The following is a 9,902-nucleotide window of genomic DNA, read 5'->3' as shown; positions in this document are numbered from 1 at the left end:
AGGGATGGCGGCCATTTTGAATTTTAAATATCAGTAAATCTTGGGTTAGGCCCATTTGCTTCTCTAGTACAAAAATTTGCACGGAGACTCCTGATTTTTATTACTGATTTTGAAAGAAAATGGTTGAAATATTCCGTAAGGAAAGTTTGAGCAAATGTTTTAAGTCTTTCACTTTCGAGGCTCATACTACCTTAAAAAACACCGACAACACCTTACAATCTCTTGCGTTAGGTTTTTATTCTGACATTGAAGAGTACCCGGGTATATCACATCAACCACCCATAGAAACTGAATATCAAGTTGTTTCCATCGTGTACCTGAACAACAGACTGTTCGCTGTTCAAAATGACGAAATTTCCAGCATCGTCATCTTCACATCCGTTCAAGTTGACGGGCAGACTGTTACCGAACTACCAGAAGCGTTGCAGGTTAAATTTAGTAGAACATCGCGTGCGCAGGTAAGCAAAATCCTCCATGAAGGAAATACAACACGTCAAATCACGGTTGTATCAGTTGAGTGTATGAAAAGCAGGCAAGGATAATATGTAGAACGCTGATGGTGAATGGTCCCGCCAGACACTGAGCAGACGACACGCGTCGGCGCCGCTTTGCCTTACACGTTTGGGTTCTATAATGTACAATGGCATACATTGCCCATAGCACGATAGCTTCAACAATGTGAAACGTGCATTTTTACCAACTACTGGCCATAGCTCCGCGCCCCTTATGTTGGCGTTTTTGTTTGTTTTTAAGCCCGCTATTTTTAGCTGATGTGATACTTTCTGATTTAAAAAAGTAGTATCACATTGAGACATTTGTTTATGCGGTCAAGGGTTGATCTGACATACTGACAGCCATGGATCTTGAAATGCTTTCAGTCAGTGATAGTGACATCAAAACACTTCTTGATTCAGAAGAAAGACTTCTTATCTATAAGGTATATAGCCACATTAACAGTTTTTACTCAACTCTAAGGGGTTTAGAGCGGTTAGAGAGTACATCTTTTCGGTCTTTACTATTTGTACCATGATATGGTTGGGGATGGGGCTGTTACAGAAAACAGCAGCGTAAGATCACTATGCTAGTTGTGTTTATACCTTGATCATAATTCAAGACGTTGAGCTGTCGAGAAGTGCAAATTCCTTTATCAACTCTAAAATGTGGTTGGCCTGAAAATGCCGTGGACTGTTCTGAATGTTCTTTTCGTGCCATAAAACTGACACAAAGTCGCACAAACAGCATTTAGGAACGCTAATGAACCCTGATGCATAAGTAATGGCGCCGCCATGTGTCTATAGGTAGTCTGTGGTGACAGAGAGATACTGGCAGAATCTTAACACAGCCATGCTATTGAACACATTGATACCATGACATACAAGTGATGCTAGACCGGGATTATTATGTTGCATGTATTTCAATCAATACCATGATATAAAATATTTGTCTTCATACAGGAAAATCGATCGTCTACAAAATGCGCTGTTCAAACAGAAAATGATTACGCGAATGCCACAGGTGAGAGAGAGCATTCAGTTTAAGTTTCTATATGCTTTCTTTTTTGTTTGTTTGTTTTATTGCTTTCTTAGAGACGAGCCGGGCTCTATCCATTCTCGGGGTGGGGGTGTGTCATTCTACCTACAAGTAATATATACTTTAGAATCACTATCACACCACTGTCCGAGCATCTTTTCATCATATTTCACGCCATCGATGTCTGTTTTTTGGTTATCTGTGAAAGTCCAAGTTTCGATGTACAAAATTTCCGATGGTTTGCCCTCTTGTTGTGATATTGAAATCACCCTGAAAGTCAGGAAAACCGTGTTAACTCGTCACGTGACTTCCGACACAAGAAGTTCAAGTGGCATAAAAGGTCCCTCAATTACTAATCATTGAATTTGGACGTGCAAGCAACGTGTACGCTTCACATTTGCGATGATACACAAATTGGTTGAGATTTACAATTGGCTCAGGCAACGAGTGTCTAAATAATTTATCAAGTCGACAGTGAACAGGAATGCTGTCGCAAGACGTGTTAGCTCGTGATATTCGTATTATAATTCTCATAATACACTAAAGCCCCAGTATTTGTAACTTTTAACAATTTTTTTCATATTTTTGATTAAAATGACATCCTCAGTATGTGAAAGAAGACCATAATTAATACTGAATCGCATGGTTTGCATGCCCAGCCCGCCTCACGATTAACAGTAAAAGGAGTAAAAAATGACTTCTTGTCCGGACCAGAAGTCAGCTTTGTTGACACACGAAACGAAACGTAATCACACCACCGCGCATGCTCAACCACATCTACGCAAGTTTTACTGTGGCGTCCGTAGAAACCATACGCTCTTCGAAAAGGTCTGGTCCATCGAAACTGGAGACTCAGCTAAAAACGCGCGAAAGTTGGGTGAAATACCGGAAAAATATAAATATGTAAGTGTTTACAGATTGTTCCGACTATAATGAGCCGTGCAAACAAACGTCTTGAACAGCTAAATTAACGACGGAGGCAGTCGATTGTAAGCTTCATGAAAGGCACTGCACGTTGTGACCGATGGTACGGAGATCAAGTTTGCTGAATGAATTGAGAGAGAAAAACATATATGAATAAAAATTCAACACTTCACCATTGTAATCATTGAACTAGTCGTTTCTTCCATTCTTCCATTATGGAGTATAATGAAAATTTCGTTGAAAATAAATGACGGGACTGATTCTGCCCGTCTACTCAAACAAAGTTTTGTGTACGGCCAGGCTACGCTGCAGGCAACACAGCCGGCCTATCAACTTCGCATATCGTTGCCGTACGGCGTAATTGAAAACGCTCAGAAAGGAAAAATCACATCTTGAATTCAGTACAAAAGTCTTACTTATTAAATTTAAAAGTATTTCCAAATAATATCGAACGTAACGGGTATCTAATCCTCACAAGGACTACAGTAGTACAATTATCGGCTAGCTGCGATGCGATGGAGCTCCAGGCATTGTAAGCTTAGAAGTTCGAACACAAGAGAGATCCCGGCCTCACTGCAAAGTCGTGTCCCGGGCATTGTCCATGCAAATTTGGACTTGCCTTAGCTCCCGTAGGCTACGGCCAAACTCACAGTCCTGAGCAAATTGTACAGTTGTGAAAGTCAGATATATGTATCATGAATTTATACAAAAATGTATAAACAACAGAATCAAACCAAGAGGTTAGTTTGCTGTCGGGCCGGGTGCGCAGGGGACGGCAATTATAGACGCAGCTCGATGAGAAAGTCATTCACATAAACCTAAATGAAGTGATCAATACAAAACTTTTAAACATCACTGGTTCTGAAAATTTATGATCAACGGTTCTGACCTACGGATTTTACACTGCGACGTTGTTTTTTGTGTGTTTGGCCGGCTACTAGTCCTGTAAGGCTGTACTGCATGGAGGTAGCAGACTGTACAAGTGCAGCGGGGCCGGGCCGAGATTGGTGTGGGGCCTGCCAGCAAGGTAAAATTGACAACGTCCATTGCAGAATGCCCGCGTGTTATCCTTTCGCGTTTGGGTGGAAATTTACCGCTGTATTCAGAATGCCTTTTTACCAGTATAAAAGCTCAGTAACTGATGCATCAAGAGCCAAGAGTCTGTAAATTTCTTAGCAGGAGCTCCATTGTTTTTTTCTAAATTTTCGCTGAGATACAGCAGTGCGTATATACTGGTCCCGATCGTTCTGACTCAGGCGTTCACAGCTGTTTAGGGAGCCGTCATTATTTACGATCTGGGGGTCGGAGGAATTACATTAGAAACTCCGAAATTTTGAGTCACACCCCAGCCAACCCTGACTTCTTTGAGTAACCCCCTCTCTAACAGAAAGTTTGGCTTACCTGAGCCCATGTAACAATATGTAGATATAAAAGCTCACCTAATAAGCAGTCTCCGACCATGTAGTATTGTTAAATTTGGATGGGTAGCATGTCATTATGGTATGGTTAAATGTCCAAATGGTTGTTGAACTCAAGTCAAATAAATTATACACTTCTATGATTATATAAAGGGTGAATTCACAACAGTTCAGTTTTGTCCTAGATCCTGTGCACTTATAGTGATATCTGTCGAGAACATTTCTCCATGACCCAGCCTCTCCTTTCAACCCTGGTAACGACTGCAGAAAACTACTGTGTGACATCATCATCACCACTGTTGATCTTCATCTTTACTGTCGCTGGTGCCATTGCGTACATGAACAACGATATCATTCTCATCGTCACTATCTTCTCTTTCATAATAAGTATTGCTAGTAGTAGCAGCTACTTGTAGTTTTTTGCCTTGCTTCATCTAGTTGATATTTATTTGTTCTGTTAAAGTATTTATTTTCTTTTTATTTAATATGTATCAGAGTAAAATATATATTATCAACTAATCATTATGTCATTGAGGACAGAGTAAGACAGAGAAAAAAACATTTTGAGCACCCCCTTATAGCTTTCAATTTTTGAATGACCCCCAGGTTGTAAATACTGACGGTTCCCTTACTTGCTGCCAAAGGCCATCGCGTTCACTGCATTCGACAGCCTACCATACATTGCCAAACTATGATGCTTCGATTTCGCAATCACCTTGCCGCTAAAGCGACAATCAGCTGAAATTTATTACTTCAAGTTACTCAATTTTGATAGCTATTTGCCTACAGAAGTGAGCCAAGTGTATATAGTGTCGTCTTGATTTTACATCGGTACCCGGAGTTCTGAGTGACCAACTGCACGGTGCGCATCGGTGCACTGCCGACTGCAGTTTGAATAATCCGTATGTAACGCACACTGTACCAGAATAGAATGTCGGCCTCCTCTGCCAAAGTTCTGTATCCTCTGAAACACAGTAGCAGTACGTATTTGAACGGAGAAGAACAAAATAAAACCATTTGCAGGTCATTCACCGGCGACCATGGCAGTGCAGTGTGGCTGTATCGTGGCATGGCAAGGCCCCAGGAATGTTGCAGGCTCGATGATGTCATCAGTATCGGCGTTCTCGATCACGTGCACAGCCTACAAGTTGTCAACAAACCAGCGCGGCAATCCAACTCGATCGGGCAATATTTAGCGTTTGTATGTCACTACAGGAGCACAAATTTGGCTTATTTCTTTACTGAACAGCATTTCACGATGGCAGTAAGAGAATAATATGTAATTTCGAACATAAAAAAAGGTTAAAAGTTACAAATACTGGGGCTTTAAAATCGAAGGGTATATCTTCACTGTAGACACAACTAAGGATACTTTTTTCCATTTTTTAGCCGTGATGGGAATAAGTATTGTTTTCGTTATTATTTTTTGTCGTAATATTATTTCCGAAACTTCTGTTGCATAGCAACACAACATCATTTGTTTCTCAACAAACAGACAAACAAACACACACACACATAATTGATGGCAAATTATTAAGTAGCAAGATTATATGCTCCTTCAAAAGTTTTGGCATTGGACCAAGACAGAGACCAGGTCACGAGAGAGAGGGCGCAATTTGATGTCTTTTAAGCAAATTATTCTGAAAAAAACATAAATATATACCTTCTGAAAAAACATAAATATGTATACGCTAATAACACGTTTTCTTATCATTTACTGACAGTGGATACAGAAATTTATTACAATGCATCAAATACCGGCGGAATGTCCATAACCTGTGAGAGTAATATACTAGGCAGTCACTACTTGATAGTCATACAAGTAAGTTGCATTTGAATGCGCCATGGGGATAGAAATTCGGACTCTCAAATTTTTACAATATTCTTTTGATCTATTCCTCGTGGGAGTTCATTTTTAAGCTAATAGAGTAAAAACAGTATTTCCAGGTTTAATTTTGTGAAAATCGGGAATGTTATGTTCTCCCCTGGAGAAAACACAGGGGTGGAGGCCATTTTGAATTTCAAATATCGGTATATGTTGGGTAATTTGTTTCTCTAGTACCAACATTTGGACGGTGACCCCGATTTATATTCTTGATCTGGTGAGATAATTAGAGGTTATTACCCAATATCGCCTGTTCCTGTGTCGTATCAGCATGAGTGTCATTTGTGCTGCGTCAGACACGAGACGAAGTCGAGTGTCTGACGCAGCACAAATGACACGAATGCTGATACGACACAAGGAACAGGCGATATTGGGTAATAACCGATTTATCATATACCCATGCCCATAATTTGAGGGAATTTTTACTAAATAGAACGAAAAACCTTAAATTTTGAGGCTTTACTTTATTACGCCTTGCGCACAAATATAAGAATGTTTATGTGAACAGGCTTCATTCATAAAGTATTCGACGAAGATGTCAACAATCACGCGCGACATCGCTGCAAGTCGTTCATATCTCAATGAAACCAAGAAGAAAGACACCGGGATACAAAAAGTCATACAGCAGGAATATTTAAAGGTGCAATATGCTATTACATCTGTACCGATCAAAAACTGCTCAGCTTTTAAATCTATCCTGATTTCGATCGTCGTACGGCACGGAGCTCGCGCGGAGAGGAGGCCATTTTGTTAGTTTACCCTTCGAGTTGCCATGTCAACAGTTGTCGCGCGCGCGACATCGCTGTCACGCACGCGTTCACTACCTGTTCGGTGGAGACCGTGCACAGTGCCGGCGCCGTGCGAACGGCAGAATGTTTGCTAGAACTTGACCAAAATAATACCATGGGAAAAAATTTCAAGACTCAACGTGATATTCCCGTATTTTGCAACCAGAAATACTAGTGTTTCCTCGAAGCCCTTCAAGTTTTTACGTCGGCGACATCGCTCCGCAGGCGGGGAGCGGCAGCCATTTTGTTGTTTACGTTGTTTACCAACAAAATGCTAATGTAGTTCGGGAAAGCTCTAAAACTGATGACGTTCATCGTGCGTATCTCGACGTTCACCGTGAAATATCACGGCTGATATTTTACGGCGAACGTCACTAGGATGTAGCAATATGGGCATGGGTATATGATAATGGTTGAAAGTTTGCTTGATGAAAGTTTTGAGCAAAAGTTTAAGTCTTCCATTTTCGAGGTACGAGCTGCCTTAAATTGCATACAAATTATCCCTGAACGAAACCTTAGACTTGACTAAACGAAACTGTCTTTTCCTCTGACTCTCTATCGTACATGTCACAGACAATGACGCTGTTGGAACACTGAGGAGAATAATAATGCAGTCATGACCCGTTGTCTTCGTCAACTTTAGAATCAGTTCTTCTTCTTTTATTGTGAAATGCTCAACTCAAAGTAGCGTTAGATTTAACTTGTTGCTGTGTCATCCATAATAGCTTTTGATCGAAATTGCCACTTTCTCCATTTAACAATATGCTTCATCTGTGTCACATAAAATCTATCTACCTGCTCTCAGACATAGCATCACTCAATTTTTTTTTCTGTCGGAGCCAACGTTAACGTCAATGATATCTACACAGTCATTCAGAACACACTGTACGCATGCTCAGAATGGGAGATGGTGGCAATGACTGTTGACGGCATTATTAATCATACCTACAAAAACTGATATCCTATTATTTTTCTCTTCTTAGCCACCACAGGTTGTCATTGAAGAAAACGAAATAGGACCAGGATTTTATTTTATGGTAAGTTTGTTCGACTTTATGTTCAAACTTACAGCCTTGAAACTGCAGCGGTTGTAGTCGTCACATTTGCACAGTGGGTTTGTCTATAGATATTTCATCTTTATAGCACATTCTTTTTTGTGCTTTATAATGCACACCAAAGACACGTCAAGTATTCGACATTTCGGTAACCTCTGTTTTTTAATTTTCAACATTCTCGCTTTGTTAATTTACAAGCCGGGCTTAAGTTATTGTATCAGCGTACTGAATGCTGACGAACCGTGAGAAAGGATCCATAGTCTGGTTCCCTGACCCATTTCCCCGGTAGAGGGCGTGGGGAAATATAGGGACCCTATATTTCCCCACGCCCTCTACCGGGGAAATGGGTCAGGGAACCAGACTAAAAGGATCCAATGCCGCGTCACGTCACGCTGTTATGTTACGTAACATAACATATGGCGATTTGTTACGTCAAAACCTCACCTGTTCTCCGAGCATTTTTAGGGTATTAAGTATTCGATGAACATTCAAAATCACGCCAGCTCCGTTTTGTTCAAATTCGATACTTAGAATTACGGCATAATTGATGTCACTGCACTGGTCGGGGAAGAGTCAGATGTTGTCTTGTATGAAATGAGGTTTAGGCCTACAGAGAACGGCGAGAATTACATTGCTCATGGACATATGTGCACAAACAGAAAACCCACAGATCAAACCTGTTGGTTTTCCAACAATCTTGCGATATTTTTTCTACTCAGGGCTTCCAACACACCCGAGCTTTGTCAATATACAGCGCCATTGGATTTTGTATCTCAATAGTTGGGCTGCTGATAACTATTACAACATATCTCGCCTTCAAGTGAGTATCTTTTGACAGAGAAACTATCATACTTATCGCCGGGTCTGTATTTCAGTGCTGTGACGTCATCTCTCTTATACCTTATTAACTGAAACCATAGACTTATATGATGACAACAGGAATTCATGTTTGTACAGAATAGAATGCGAACTATTCTCCTGACCAGCAGTTTACGGCACACAGTCCATGTAGCCGACAATGAGATGCAAATGATATGCGGTTAAGGTCTCCTCTACTAACTTTCAGCTGGTTGCTCACTTTCTACTATTTTTATAGTATTTTATACAAAGGCACAGACTTATTCTACCTGCAACTTAAAACTGATAGTGTTTTGTAGCTCGTTCTTTACTCTTTTTCACAGTTTTTGGTAGCCGGTAACAGACACTTCGTGTTCGTGTCGGCTACATGGACGATCTGCCCAGTTTACTCATTAAGGTATATTTTGCCTTGGGGACAGATGTTTGAAATTTTTCACAATTCTTTTCTGCCCTACCACGTGTGGGGGAAGGGGCTCATTTTGAAGTGCTTGGAGTAAGAAAACTTGTTACTCTCTTAGTGTTTGTAAAATTTTAGCAAAAGGATGGCGGCCATTTTGAATTTGAAATATTGGTAAATATTACAAAGAGGTATTCTTTTGTACCAAATTTGCACTTTGACCTCTGATTTTTAGTCTTGATTTTGAAAGAGAATGGTGGAACATTTGCTTGAGAGAAGTTTGATTTAAAATATAAATATTACAATTTCAAGGTACCAACTACCTTAAAACTTACCCGTTTATCTTTTATCGACAGAAAACTCCGCAGAGGACGGCCTACACTGATTTTATTGAATCTTTGCATCTCATTATGTGTTCAAATGGTGTCTTTCCTCGTCTTCATACCCTTGGTGAAAAACCAAGATGGCTGCCGAGTTGCAAATATCCTACGTGTCTACCTCATACTGGTTTCATTGATGTGGAATGGAGTCGAAGGATTTAATATGTATTTGTCGCTCATCCAAGTGTTCGCTGGATATGTCTCTCATTTTGTACTGAAATGTGGAATAATTGCCTGGAGTAAGTATATGTAGACAGTGCTTCAACTGCCATGTGATTAAATATAGATGTCTGATATCAAAAGCGAACTCGTTCTCTCAGGTTTGAACAAATTTGAACAGAAGTAATTTTTTAATAACCCTCGAAGTTTGCAATACAAAGAATCTCAATTTAAAGGGAAACAGTTGTCGGAACTGCACCTACGCGAGTTTCTTGTTTACAAACAATGTATTTCGTGCACGATATCTTGATGCACCTCATCATCATAGCTGCAACATTTCAGTTATGCGATGTAGATTATGACAGACATGTTTTAACTTTCATCAGTCACCATCGTACCTTGGATACAGTGTTTGGACTGGTGGTATGGGTCCCAAACGACCTTTGAGCGCAGGCAGTTCCGACGACTGTATACTGTAAGCAATGACGTGTGGACCGTCGCATCTTGG

At 40.4% G+C, this 9,902-nt stretch overlaps 1 long non-coding RNA gene across 1 annotated transcript; it reads left to right on the top strand.

Annotated features, from left to right (window-relative positions):
* The first annotated feature begins 255 nt into the window (after nucleotides 1-255).
* On the top strand, nucleotides 256-5,694 carry LOC139151516 (uncharacterized). Its single transcript, XR_011556441.1, has 3 exons — nucleotides 256-458; nucleotides 1,455-1,515; nucleotides 5,597-5,694. It is a non-coding gene; the product is annotated as an uncharacterized lncRNA (long non-coding RNA).
* The last annotated feature ends 4,208 nt before the right edge of the window (nucleotides 5,695-9,902 follow it).

The sequence above is a fragment of the Ptychodera flava genome, chromosome 15, assembly GCF_041260155.1.
Source record: "Ptychodera flava strain L36383 chromosome 15, AS_Pfla_20210202, whole genome shotgun sequence".
Taxonomy (NCBI): Eukaryota; Metazoa; Hemichordata; class Enteropneusta; family Ptychoderidae; genus Ptychodera; species Ptychodera flava.
Note: the sequence above shows the minus strand (reverse complement) of the source record. Positions and strands in the feature narration are given on the sequence as shown.